The sequence below is a fragment of the Nycticebus coucang genome, chromosome 18 (genome assembly GCF_027406575.1).
Source record: "Nycticebus coucang isolate mNycCou1 chromosome 18, mNycCou1.pri, whole genome shotgun sequence".
NCBI lineage: Eukaryota > Metazoa > Chordata > Mammalia > Primates > Lorisidae > Nycticebus > Nycticebus coucang.
In genome coordinates, this window is record NC_069797.1 from 40,952,183 (window position 1) to 40,966,559 (window position 14,377).

At 37.1% G+C, this 14,377-nt stretch overlaps 1 protein-coding gene and 1 pseudogene across 9 annotated transcripts in view; both read left to right on the plus strand.

The window, feature by feature from the left end:
* Positions 1 to 4,229, plus strand: part of LOC128570167 (deoxyuridine 5'-triphosphate nucleotidohydrolase-like) — a 41,682-nt pseudogene extending 37,453 nt beyond the window's left edge.
* The window catches only part of BCAS3 (BCAS3 microtubule associated cell migration factor), a 657,493-nt gene that overhangs the window by 153,649 nt on the left and 489,467 nt on the right, over positions 1 to 14,377 (plus strand). The window lies entirely within an intron of this gene.

The window sequence follows — 14,377 nt, forward strand, 5'->3', positions numbered from 1 at the left end:
CCATAGTATAATAGGCTCATTTGTTGAGTTGTACATTCTGTGGCTTTTATAAAGTGTGTTGCGTCATGTATGTACCCACCATTATGGTATCATACATAATTAGTTTCTCTGTCCTAAAAATCTCTTGTACTCTACCAATTCGTTCTTTTTTTCCTTTCCCCTGGCACCACTGATCTTTTTATTGTCTCCCTGGTTTTGTCTTTTCCATAACATTGTATATTTAGAACTGTATCATTTTTAGCCTTTTCTGATTAGGTTCTTTCACTTAGCAATGTTCATTTAGGATTCTCTTATTTACACATTTATTGAAATGCCTATCAAAATACTAGCAGGTTATTTTGTGGATAAATACTAACTAATTCTAAAGTTTTTTTTACCTCACCCCTAATTCTAAAGTTTATATGGAAAGGCAGTGCTCCTAGAAGATAACATAAGAGAAAATCTAGGTTTGGGCTTGGTGATGGCTTCTTAGATATAATACCAAAAGCATAGTCCATGAAAGAACAAAATTGGTAACTTGGACATCATTAACGTTACAAACTTACACTCTGTGAAGGATGACTTCAAGAGAATGAGACCAGCTGCAGATGGGAAAAAATATTTGCAAGAGACATGGCTGATTAAGTGACTATTATCTAAAACATACAAACCCCCTTAAAACCCAACAGTAAGAAAAGTAGCAGCCATATTAAAAAATGGGCAAAAAATCCTGACTACAGAAGATATACACATGATAAATAAGCATTAAAAAATATGATCAGTATCATATGTAATTGGAGAATTACAAACCAAAAACAAATGGATACCACATTTTATAAGGGCTAAAATCCAACACACTGACAACACCAAATGCTGACAAAGATGTAGAGTGATAGGAATGCTCATTCATTGGTAGAGGTAGAAGTAATGAATGCATAACCATACAGCCACTTCGGAATCTAGTTTTGTACTTTCTTATAAAACTAAACATAAGTCATGCCATAAGATAGCCAGTTACCTTTCTTGCTGTTTATTCCAATGAGTTGAAACTTATGTCCCCACAAAACCCTGTACGGGGATGGGTATAGCAACTTTACTTGTAATTGCTGAAATTTGAATGTAATAAAAATGTCCATCAGCATGTGAAACATTGGTACATCCTAAGAGTAAACTATTAATCGGGATTAAAAATACATGAAATGCTTAGCCATGAAAGAAATGGACAGCCCTTAAATATGGCGGAACCTTAAATGTATATTACACAGTAGAAGAAGCCACTGTGAGAAGGCTACGTACAGTATGATTCCTACCATATGATGAGATTATGGAGACAGTAAGTTGAAAATTTATGTCCACACAACCTGCACATGGGTAGCAGCGTTACATAGCAGCGTTATATAATTGCCAAAACCTGTAGATATCCAAGATGCTCTCCAGTAGGCGAATAAATTAATAAACTGTAATATATTCATAAAATGGAATATTTTCATTAATTTTCAGTGAGATATTTTTGTTATTTTCATTTTCCCTTCTCATTCTGAACTTGTGCACTAGTCGCATATGTAGTTTTATAAGAAACTGCTGAAGTGTTGTCCAGGCGTCTATTCCATTTTGTATTCCCACCAGCATTGTGCAAGTGATTTATTTTCTCCTTATCTTTACCAGCATTTGTTGTCTCTATTTTCTAATTTTTATTGATATTCATAGGTGTATAGTGGTTTCTCTTAGTGGTTTTTAATTTCCTTTATGGCTAATCATGCATCTCTATAGTCTCTTTTATGAAATATCTGTACTTATTTATTTTGTTAAGAGAGGCAATGTCTGAGTTCAGTGTGACTCATTATTTGATTATATATGATAATAGGGACTCAATCTCTTAGTTTTTATTTTACTTTATTTATTTATTTATTTTGGTTGCAATTTGGCCCGGGGCCGTGTTCATACCCACCACCCTCTGTATATGGGGCCAGCGCCCTACTCACTGAGCCACAGGTGCCACCCCAATCTCTTAGTTTTTAATTAATTAGTAATTAAGGAGACAGAATCTTGCTCTGTCGCTCCAGCTAGAGTGTAGTGGTGTCATCATAGCTCACTGCGCTCTCCATATCCTGGGCTCATGCGGTCCCCCAGCCTTAGCCTCCCAAGTAGATGGGACTATAGGCACGCCACTACTATGCCTGGCTGATTTTTTCTATTTTGGTAGCGATGGGGACTCACTCTTGCTCATGCTGGTCTTGAGCTCCTGAGCTCAAGTGATCCTCCAACCTTGGACTCCCAGAGTGCTAGAATTATAGACATAAACCATGGCACATATGGGGAAGAGGTTGATAGCTTTTCAGAATTTAACCTGAATTTCAGAATTAAGGTCTGAATTTGAGACATACTCAATGTTGAAATTTAAAAAAAAATTTTACCTAAATGTAATTATTTTAGTTTGTCTGGTGTGTTCTAAAACTATAGATTCATTTTCATGCAAATGTTTAGTTATTCTTGCTGATGTTTGTCTTCTGTATTTATATAATATTTTTAGTATTTTTCATTTAAAGAAATCCAGTTTAAATATTTTGTTTTGTAGTTTACGGTTGCTTACCCTTTTCATTTTTAATAGATGAGACTATTTTTCAAATTTAATCTGTAAGTAGTTGTAATCAACTTTCTTCACTGAAATGAATTTACTGTGTAAATTCCATAGCTTTGGCTGTTGTAATATATCAAAATGAGGACTTTTTCCTGGGGTGTGGGTCAGATTTACAGTAGGTAACAGATTGTTCTGATAAAATTTTTCAACACAGATGCCCACTAGCTCAATATAAAACAAGTTGCTCAGATAAAGAAAGGGTCTGTTAAAGAGAAATTGCATTCATTTATATTTATCATAAAAAGTACAAAATACTTTTACTATTTATTTTAACATATATGTATGAAATTGTGCCTGGGCACAAATTAGAGGTTTTTAAACAACTATTTAGTTATAAAAATTGCATTATTTCTGTTTTTCCTATTCCTCTGGTATCTGCTTGTAATAGATTCATTGCATTCTAAACTTGTCTCTCAAAAGTTCTTCTAGGTACTTTCCCCCCGTTAAGTGGTTAGGCTTATCTTTAATGTGAAGTCAAAGCTCTGTGTTTAAATGTCAGACACAAACCTTTAAAAATAGTAGTCCATTAGACCCCTGTTGAAATCAGATATAACTTACTTGTGTCATTCTGCACCATATGTGTCTCATATAAGAGAGTAAAAAGTAAAAGCTTGTTTCATTTCTATATATTTTAATATAACACTTTTTGGGGCATGCATACTGATTATTTTATAGAGAGAATTCTCATTAGCCTGCCCATGAGGAAAATTAAGATTGTCTTGCTGTGCTCAATGGAAATGGTCAAGGCTTTTCAAAAGAGAAAACAGAGAACAAAAGGACATGTCGGGCATGCACACAACTGTGTTATTGGCAGGAAGCATGCTGACTCCTTTGTGGATGTGTGAATTTGTGAAGACTTATTTTAAAGAATTATCTTTCCCTATTAGTCACTGAATGGGAGACTTTCCCCCGTTTTTAAATAGAGTTCTTGGTTCTGACAAATCTTGTTCAGTTAGCTGTAAACTGAGCCTTCATAGCATTTGTTTTGTCTGTTTCTAATGGTGGCTTTTTACAGGAAGACTCTCAGTCGTGACATTGTATGGATGATGCCAGCGAAGTGATAAGAATTCCAGTATCTAATGTGTTGTAGCCATAATGAGCTCCTAATTGAAGGTGACAAGCTGCTCTTTCCCTCCTAGTTGGTTGGGCAAGATGTTAGAGTTTATTCATTATTAAACTCATTCCTTAACAGCAGAGGACTGGATTAATTTGTAGGGATGCTTAGGAGTTTTTGCCTTGTGTCAATTTTAGAGATTGAAGTTCTGGCTTTTACAAGATTCTCTCCCACCTCCAGCTATTCCGGTTGTATATAGTTGTGTTACTACTACCACAATAGTGATACATTTCCATTACTGTAAAGGTTTTTCATGCCACACTTTTCTCCTGGCAACTACTAATCTGCTTCCTATTATTATAGCCATTTTTAAAGCTTTTTGTAGAAGAGGGTCATACAAGATGTCGACTTTTATGTATGCCTTCTCATCATCTCTGTTGTTTACAGATAATCCATTCTTTTTAATTGTTGAATACTATTCATTGCATTAATATATCACTATTAATTCATTCATTGATAGAAATTTAATTGTTTCTAGGTTTTGAAAATGATGAATGATAAAGTATCTAATCGTGACGTACAGGAAACTTACATTTAATGTTTTAAGAAATTGCTAAACTATTTCTCTAAGTCACTGTAGCATTTTGCATTCATAATAATAATGTGTGAGAGGTTCAATTACTTGGCATTCTTGCCACCACTTTGTTACCAGTTTATAAAATTTTTGCCATTCTAGTGGATGTAGTGGTATCCCTTGGTGATTTCAGTTTGCAATTCTCTGGTAATTAGTTGGTGTTGAACATCTGTTCCTGTGCTTAGTTACTATCTCTCTATCTTTGGTCAGATATCTTTTTTATAACATTATAGCCATTTTTTATGTATTGCAGGCACTATTGCTATTGAGTTATAATAATTTTTAAATTTTGGACACAAACCTTTTATCAGATATGTGTTTTGAAAATATCTACATTTACTCACAATATGGGGCTTGGTTTTACATTTTCTTATTTCTGACTGTTAAAAAGCATAAGTTAGGCCGGTGCAGTTGGCTCATGCCTGTAACCCTAACACTCTAAGAACCTGAGGCTGGAGGATCACTTGAACTCAAGAGTTCAAGACCAGCTTTTTCAACAGTGAGACTATGTCTTTATTAAAATAGAAAAATTAGCTTGGCATCTTAATGGGTGCCTATAGTGTTAGCTAGTCAAGCAGCTGAGACAGAAATATTGGAATATCTCTTTAACCCAGGAGTCTGAAGTTGCTGTGAATTTAGGCTCACGCCATGGCACTCTAGCCTGGGCAACAGTCAGCTTCTACTTCCAAACAACAACAACAACAAAAAAACAAACAAAAAAACAACAACAAAAAGAAGGGCTAAAGGTTTTAATTTACTCTATTTTAGTGTATCCTTTTTCTTGTTTAAGAAATAGTTTGCACTAGAATAAAGTATGCATTTTGTTTCAGTCTCAAAAAAAAAAAGGAAATAGTTTGCAAAATTTTTCTCTTGTATTTTGTTCTAGATATTGTATAGTTTTGGCTACTATATTTTGACATGTTCTATCCATTTCAAGTTAATATTTGTGTACAAGTTGGGGACCATTTAGTTTTTCTAATACATATATCTGGTTTTTTTTAGTGCCATTTGTTCCAAAGACTATCTTTATTATTTAATTATAGTGTACCTTTGATGAACATCAACTGGCCATACAAATGTGAGTTTGGCATCTTTATAGACTCTCTATTATGTTTCCTTGGTATATATTTCTGTGCTTACACCAACACCATACTATCTTGATTTTTGCAGTTTTTTAAGTTTCATACATGTTAATCATGTATGGATAGGGATACTTTGGAGGTATTACGGGTTTAGTTCCAGACCACCCCAATAAAGCATGTAATAGAAGTTTTGTTTCCTGGTGCACATAAAAGTTTTGGTTTACTATACTGTAAGACTGTTAAGTATGCAACAGCATGTTGTGTAAAAAATGTACATATCTTAATTAAAAATACTTTATTGCTAAAAAATGCTAATGATAATCGGAGCCTTCAGCAAGTCATAGTCTTTTCGCTAATGGAGAGTTTTTCTTTGATGCTGTTGGGTGCTAACAGATGGGGTGGTGGTTGCTGAAGGTGTGGGGAGCTGTGGCACTTTCTTATAATAAGAGAACAATTGAGTTTGCCACCTTGAATGACTCTTTTTTTTTTTTTTTAACTTTAATTTTTTTTTTTTTGTAGAGACAGAGTCTCACTTTATGGCCCTCAGTAGAGTGCCATGGCCTCACACATCTCACAGCAACCTCCAACTCCTGGGCTTAAGCGATTCTCTTGCATCAGCCTCCCGAGTAGCTGGGACTACAGGCGCCTGCTACAATGCCCAGCTATTTTTTGGTTGCAATTTGGCCGGGGCCGGGTTTGAACCCGCCACCCTCGGTATATGGGGCTGGCACCTTACCGACTGAGCCACAGGTGCCACCCTTGAATGACTCTTTTTTTTCCTGAAAGATTTCTCTGTAGTATATGATGCTGTTTGACAGAATTTTACCCCAGTAGAACATCTTTCAAAATTGGAGTCAGTCCAATCAAGCTCTGCTGCTGCTTTATCAATTAGGTTTATGGTATATTCTAAATTGTTTGTTGTCATTTCAACAATGTTCATGACATCTTTACCTAAGTAGATTTCATTGTGAGAAAGTACTTTCTTTGTTCATCCTTAAGAAGCAACGCCTCATATCTTCAGGTTTTATCCTGAGTTTGCAGGAATTCCGTCACGTCTTCAGATTCCACTTCTAGTTCTAAATTTCTTGCTGTTTCTACCACATCTGCAGTTATTTCCTCCACTGAAGTCTTGAACCCTTCAAAGTCATCTGTGAGAATTGGAATCAACTTTTTGTTGTTCTACTGTCAATGTTGATATTTTGTTTCATATTGCTGGATTTGTTTTGTTAATACTTTGTTAAGAAGCTTTGGGTCTATGCAAGCATGTATGTATGTTGTTTCTTTTCTTACAAGGTATTTGATTAGTTTTTGGATAGGTGGTATTAGCCTAATAAGTAAAAGGACAATTCTCACTTATGAAACAGGTTGTATATGATGAGTATAAATTTTTGTCTGAATGATTAGTAGAGTTAACAAAACGAAGGAATATTTGAGGATTTTCTTTGTGAAAAGTTATGCATTCCATTTCTTTTATAGATACTGGGCTTCTATTCCCATTATCTGTCTGTTTCGATTGGTTTGGGCAGTTTTTCCATTTTAAGGAATTTGTCTATGTCATCTGAATATTCCCTATTTCCTTCCTTATATTGTTTGTCTCTTCTGCATTATTTTTCAGAAATACTTTGACTAGAATTATTTTTTATCTTAAAGAACTATGTTTTAGTATTATTGGTTTTTTCCCCCTAATTCATTACACATATTTTATTTCATTAATATCTTATTGCATTCTTATTCTTCATTCTACTTTCATTGGTTTTAACTTTTAAAAATTGTTGGGCGGCGCCTGTGGCTCAAGGAGTAGGGCGCCAGTCCCATATGCCGGAGGTGGTGGGTTCAAACCTAGCCCCAGCCAAAAACCACAAAAAAAAAAAAAAAAATTGTTTCCTTAAGGTAGAAACATCAATTTTTTGATATGTTCTTGTGCCAAGAATACAGCTCCTTAATTACTGTACCTTTACAATAAGTTTTATCACGTGGAATACATTTCCATGTATATTTTGCATTTCCATATACATTTTTTGATGAAGTTAATGAGGTAGATTTTTTAAATGAGATTTTTAACTATCAATGTAAATAATCTTTCAGTTTATAGTATTTATTTCATTTACTAATTTATTATTAAAACTATTTTATTCTTTTATGCAAATAGATTATAAATCCTTACTTAGATTTATTCCAAGATATTCAATGTTTTTGTTTTTTTTATATATATTAGAAAAAAAGATTATTTTTTTACTTTGGATTAATATGAGGGTACGTATGATTAAAGATTAGGTTACATTGTTCCTCTTTGTTAGGTAAACTCCAAGACGTAGTTGTGCCCCTCACCCAGGAGGTGTGCCAAAAACCCTTACAATGTTCCTGACAGGTGCGAGCACACCAATCCCCCTCCCCCTTCTTGAATTTATTTTTTTTTTTTCCCATTTCAGTGTGTTGATTATTTGTACAAATTGGAGTGCTTACATCATACTAATCAGCATAGCTTCATCTCATTTACTCAATTATAACATTAGGACATTTGTGTTCTACACATGATAGAACCAACTTGTACTTGCAATGTGCTCCATAGTTGTGGTCCCCCTACTATTCCCTACTGTCCCTCCCATCCTGCTCTCATCCCTTCCCCTCCCCTTCCCTCCTTCATCATAGCCTAAAGTTGAGTTTCATTTTTCTTTTTTTTTTGTAGAGACAGAGTAGAGTGCCATGGCCTCACACAGCTCACAGCAACCTCCAACTCCTGGGCTTAAGCGATTCTCTTGCCTCAGCCTCCCAAGTAGCTGGGACTACAGGTGCCCACCACAGCACCCAGCTATTTTTTTGTTGCAGTTTGGCTGGGGCTGGGTTTGAACCCGCCACCCTCGGCATATGGGGCCGGCACCCTACTCACTGAGCCACAGGCGCCGCCTCGAGTTTCATTTTTCATATGCAAGTATGAGTTATAAATTGGTTTCACAGTAGTACTGAGTACATTGGATACTTTTTTTTCCAATCCTGAGATACTTTACTAAGAAGAATATTTTCCAGCTCCATCCATGTAAACATAAAGGAGGTAAAGTCTCCATTTTTTGTACTGCTGCATAGTATTCCATGGTGTACATATACCACAATTTATTAATCCATTCACGGGTCAGTGGGTACTTGGGCTTCTTCCATGACTTGGCAATTATGAATTGAGCTGCAATGAACAATATGGTGCAAATATCTTTATTGCCAAATGATTTTTGGTCCTTTGGGTATACACCTAGTAGAGGAATTGTAGGATCAAACGGCAGGTCTACATTTAGATCCCTGAGTGTTCTCCAAACTTCCTTCCAAAAGGAACGTACTAGCTTGCATTCCCACTAGCAGCACAGAAGTGTTGCCTTTTCTCCACATCCACGCCAACATCTGTTGTTTTGGGATTTTGTGATGTGGGCTACTTTTACTGGAGTTAGATGGTATCTCAGAGTAGTTTTGGTTTGCATTTCTCTGATGATTAAGGATGATGAGCATTTTTTTCATGTGTCTGTAGGCCAGGCACCTGTCTTCGTCAGAGAAGCTTCTATTCATGTCTCTTGCCCACAGTGAAATGGGATCACTTGTTTTTTGCTTAGTAATAAGTTTGAGTTCTCTGTGGATTCTGGTTATTAGACCTTTGTTGGTAGCATAACTTGCAAAAATCCTCTCCCATTCTGAGGGCTGTCTATTTGCTTTACTTAGTGTGTTCTTGACAGTACAGAAACTTTTTAGTTTGATCAGATCCCAGTAATGTATTTTTGATGTTGCTTCAATTGCCCGGGGTGTCTTCTTCATGAAGTATTCTCCCAGGCCAATTTTCTCAAGTGTAAGTCCTTTAACCAGTGAAAGTCAATTTTTGTTAGAGGAGAAAGGTGTGGGTCCAGTTTCAGTCTTCTACAAGTTGCCAGCTAATTCATCCAGCACCATTTATTGAATGGGGAATCTTTCTCCCAATTTATATTTTTAATAGGCTTATCAAAAATCAAATGACGATAAGTGTCTGGGTTCACCTCTTGGTCTTCATTCTGTTCCATACATCTACCTCTCTGTTTTTGTGCCAGTAGCATGCTGTTTTGATCACTAGCGATTTATAATAAAGTCTGAAGTCTGGAAACATGATTCCTCCCAATTTGTTTTTATTTCTGAGTAATGTCTTGGCTATTCGAGGTTTTTTTCTGTTTCCATATAAAATGAAGTACTAATTTTTCCAGATCTTTAAAATATGAGAGAGGTGCTTTAATAGGGATCGCATTAAATCTGTAAATTGCTTTAGGTAGTATAGACATTTTAACAATGTTGATTCTTCCCAGCCATGAGCATGGTATATTTTTCCATTTGTTAACATCTTCAGCTATTTCTTTTCTCAGAGTTTCATAGTTCTCTTTGTAGAGATCTTTCACGTCCTTAGATACACTCCCAGATATTTCATCTTCTTTGGCACTATTGTAAAGGGAATAGAATCTTTGATTGTTTTTTTCCCTTGACTATTGTTGGTGTATATAAAGGCTACAGATTTATGAGTGTTAATTTTGTATCCTGAGACGTTACTATATTCCTTGATCACTTCTAGGAGTTTTGTAGTCGATTCCCTGGGGTTTTCCAGATATATAATCATATCGTCTATGAAGAGTGACAATTTGATCTCCTCTGGTCCTATTTGGATCCCCTTGATTGCCTTTTCTTGCCTGATTGCGGTGGCTTCCATTACAATGTTAAAAAGCAGTGGAGGTGGTGGGCATCCTTGCCTGGTTCCTGATCTGAGTGGAAATGTTTTCAATTTTACTTCATTCACTATGATATTGGCTGTGGGTTTGCTGTAGATGGCCTCTATCAGTTGAAGAAATGTTCCTTCTATACCTATTTTCTTAAGCATTCTGATCAAGAAAGGATGCTGAATATTGTCAAAAGCTTTTTTTGCACCAATTGAGAGAATCGTATGGTCTTTGTTTTTTCATTTGTTTATGTGATGTATTATATTTATGGATTTACGTATATTGAACCATCCTTGGGACCCTAGGATGAAACCCACCTGGTTGTGGTGTATAATTTGTTTGATGTGTTGTTGGATTCTGTTTGCTAGGATCTTATTGAATATTTTTGCATCAATATTCATTAGAGATATTGGTCTATAATTTTCTTTTCTTGTTGGGTCTTTTCCTGGTTTGGGTATTAGGGTGATATTTGCTGCATAGAATGAGTTGGGAAGTATTCCTTCTTTTTCTATGTTTTGGAAAATATTAAGTAATATAGGTACTAGTTCCTCTTTAAAGGTTTGGTAGAATTCTGATATGAAGCCATCTGGTCCCGGGCTTTTCTTTTTGGGGAGATTTTTTTTTTTTATAGTTGATGCTATTTCAGAACTTGTTATAGGCTTGTTCAACATTTCCACTTCTTTCTGGCTAGGTCTGGGAGGGTGACATATTTCCAAGTATTGATCTGTTTCCTTCAGATTTTCATACTTCTGAGAGTAGACTTTTATGTAGTATTCATTAAGGATTTGCTGAATTTCTGAGGAGTCCGTTGTTATTTGGCCTTTATCATTTCTGATTGATGAAATTAGGGATTTTACTCTTCTACTTCTGGTTAGGTTAGCTAATGGTTTATCTATTTTATTGACCTTTTCAAAAACCCAACTCTTTGGTTGATCTGTCTTAATTTCATTAAGTTCTGCTCTAATTTTAGTTATTTCTTTTCTTCTGCTGGGTTTAGGCTTGCAAAGTTCTTCCTTTTCCAGTTGCTTGAGGTGACCCATTAGGTTATTGACTTCCTCTCTTTCTGTTCTCTTGAGGAAGGCTTGCAACACTATGAATTTTCCTGGACTGCCTTTGCTGTATCCCAGAAGATCTGATAGTTCGTTTCTTCATTATTGTTTTGTTCCAAAAAGTTGGTAATTTCCTTCTTAATCTTGTCTATGACCCAGCTATCATTCAGCATGAGGTTATTTAGTTTCCATGTTCTTGTATGCGTGTGGAGATTCCTGTTGTTAATGAGTTCAACTTTTATTCTGTGGTGGTCCAAGAAAATACAAGGAATGATTTATATTCTTTTAAATTTGTTGAGGTTAGACTTGTGACCTAAGATGTGATCAGTTTTGGAGGATGATCCATGGGCCGATAAGAAGAATGTGTATTCGGTTTTGTTAGGATGAAATGTTCTATAGATGTCTATTAGATGCAAATGTTGAATGGTTAAGTTTCTTTGCTTAGCTTCTTTTTTGAGGATCTATCCAGCACTGCCAGAGGAGTGTTAAAGTCTCCAATAACTATGGTGCTGGGGGAAATCAAATTGCTCATATCAGTTAGAGTTTCTCTTAGGCATATTCTGGTTGTGTGCATAGATGTTGATAATTGAAATCTCATCATGTTGAGTGTTGCCCTTAACAAATAAGAAGTGACCATCATTGTCTTTTCTTACTTTGATTGGTTTAAAGCCTATTGTATCTGCGAATAAAATTTCAATACCTGCTTTTTTCTTATTTCCATTTGCCTGAATTATAGATGACCATCCCTTCACCCTGAGTTTATGTTTATCTTTTAAGGTAAGGTGAGATTCTTGAATGCAGCAGATGTCTGGCCTGAGTTTTTGTAACCAGTCAGCCACCCTGTGTCTCTTTTGAGGGCAATTTAAGCCATTCATATTAATTGAGAGTAATGATAAACCCGACAGAGTTTTGGGTATCAAGTTTTTCCAAAGTCCAGTGGACATTTTTAATCCGTTTGCCACTATGGAAGTTAGAATTTGATCAAAAGTTTCTGAGTGATTTTACTTTGGTGGTGGAGGATTGTGTTGTTCATTATGAGGATAGGTCTGAGAATTTCCTGAAGAGCTGGTTTAGTTATGGCAAATTTCTTCAACATGTGAATGTTATTAAAGTATTTAATTTCTCCATCATAGATGAAACTCAGTTTAGCCGGATACAGGATCCTGGGTTGAAATTTATTTTGTTTAAGGAGATTAAAGGTCGATGACCACCCTCTTCTAGCTTGAAAGATTTCAGATCTGGAGAGATCTGCAGTCATTCTAAGGATCTTCCCCTTGTATGTAATGGTTTTCTTATGTCTTACAGCTTTCAGAATTTTCTCCTTCATATTAACTTTAGCAAAATTAATTATAATGTGTCTATGAGAATTTTTATTCAGGTTGAGTCGTGTCGGTGTTCTAAAACTGTCTGCTATCTGAATTTCAGAATCTCTGGGCATGTCTGGAAAATTTTCTTTTATTATTTCCTGAAGCAAAGCATCTGTATCCTTTGCAGCAACCTCATCACTTTCAGGTATTCCTATAAGGCGAATATTAGACCTCTTCGAATTATCCCAGAGCTCTCTGAGAGAATGATCCGTTTTTGTTCTCCACTTTTTTTCCTCTTTGAATGTTTGGGAGCGTTCAAAAGCTTTGTCTTCAATATCGGAGATCCTTTCTTCTGCCTGCTCCATTCTGTTACTGAGGGGTTCTACTTTATTTTTTAGATCTTTGAGGGCTGCAAATTCTTGCTTTAATGTGTCAAAATCTTTGGTCATTTTGTCTTTAAATTCTTTAAATTCTTGAGACATCATTTGAATTTCTGCTTTAAATTCTACTTTCATCATTTCCTCCATTTTGTTGATCCTATTTGTTATCCAAATTCTGAACTCGATTTCTGTCATCTCAGCCATTTGTATGGGAATAGGATCTTGTGCTGTATCTGCTTTATCGTTTCTTGGGGAAGTTGATCTACTCTGATTGTTCATGTTGCCAGAGTTTTTCTGCTGATTCCGCCTCATGATTGTTTTTCACTCTTGGCTAGGTGGTCTGTTAAGGTGAGATTGGATTGAGGTTTCCTGGAGTTGTGGTTAACCAGCCCTTTGTTAAGGATCTGGGACTGATGACTGCAGCTTTTTTTCCTTTAGCTTGGCAAAGGACCTGTACAGTATTACAGTTTGAGGCTGGGGAAACCTGCTTGGTGTGATGGGGTTAGGTGGCTCAGTCTTGTATTCAACTGGTTCTTGTCCTATCTTGGTGGATCAGTGACTCTGGTGAAGTTTTAGCTCGGGTGTTCAATTTCCACTGGTGAGTGTTCCACTTGGGCTCAGTTTAATCCTGGGGGTACCAGGCCTGCAAATACTTATCTCCCTCAGCCACCGCACCTTTGTCCCTGCTGCTATGCAGTACCAGTATCCCTATAGAGTGACTTCTAGTTTCCTCTGTCAGTGCACAGAGGTGGGGGGGGTGTTTCTCCAAGATTGGACCCCAGCGTCATCACTCTATTATTGCTGGATCTTTGTGGGAAGTGCCCCTGCACAGTTCCACTACCGCTGCCAAAGCCAGAGAATTCTGTCTGTAGGAGCAGCTCTAGGAGCATGCTGCACACGGATCTGGCAGCAGGGTGGGGTACACTGCATGGATTCTGGCAATATCTAGCTCCCGGTGACTTCAGCAAGAACACTATTCCACTGGTGATTCTGGTAAGGCAGGGGCCTGGTGCAGAGGCAGGGCAGGCACAGCACGCAGCTTCAGTGGTCTCCGGATGGGTGGGGAGCGGTGCATGGCTTCGGTGGACTCCCTGCAGTCTAGGCAGGTGGGACGCAGTGCAGCCTCTGTGGTCTCTGGGCAGGCTGGGTGTGGCGCCGGCCTCGGAGGTCTCCAGGCATGGCGCAGAGGCAGGAAGGGAGCAGGGGACTGACCATGCAGGGGGCGGGGTACTCGTTCAGGCAGGCTGGGAGGCGGGGCACTGCTCATGAGCCTCCTCCCTCAGCGGTTAGGGATCTGGTTTATCTGGTTAGCGGAGAAGGGTGGACTAAAAATTCAGAATGGCAGGGAAAATGTAAGTTCAGTTTTTCTGCCTGGTAAGAGAATGATCAGAGTCACCGCAGGGTCCCTCTGGAGAAAGAAGTCCCCACTTCTTACTGCTCTCACCCTGGGTTGAGACAAGAGGTCCTCAGTTCACTACTTGCCTGTAGAAATCCCACAGGAGCAAACAAAGAGTGAAAGGAAAAGGAAAAAAGAATCCGCAGCTT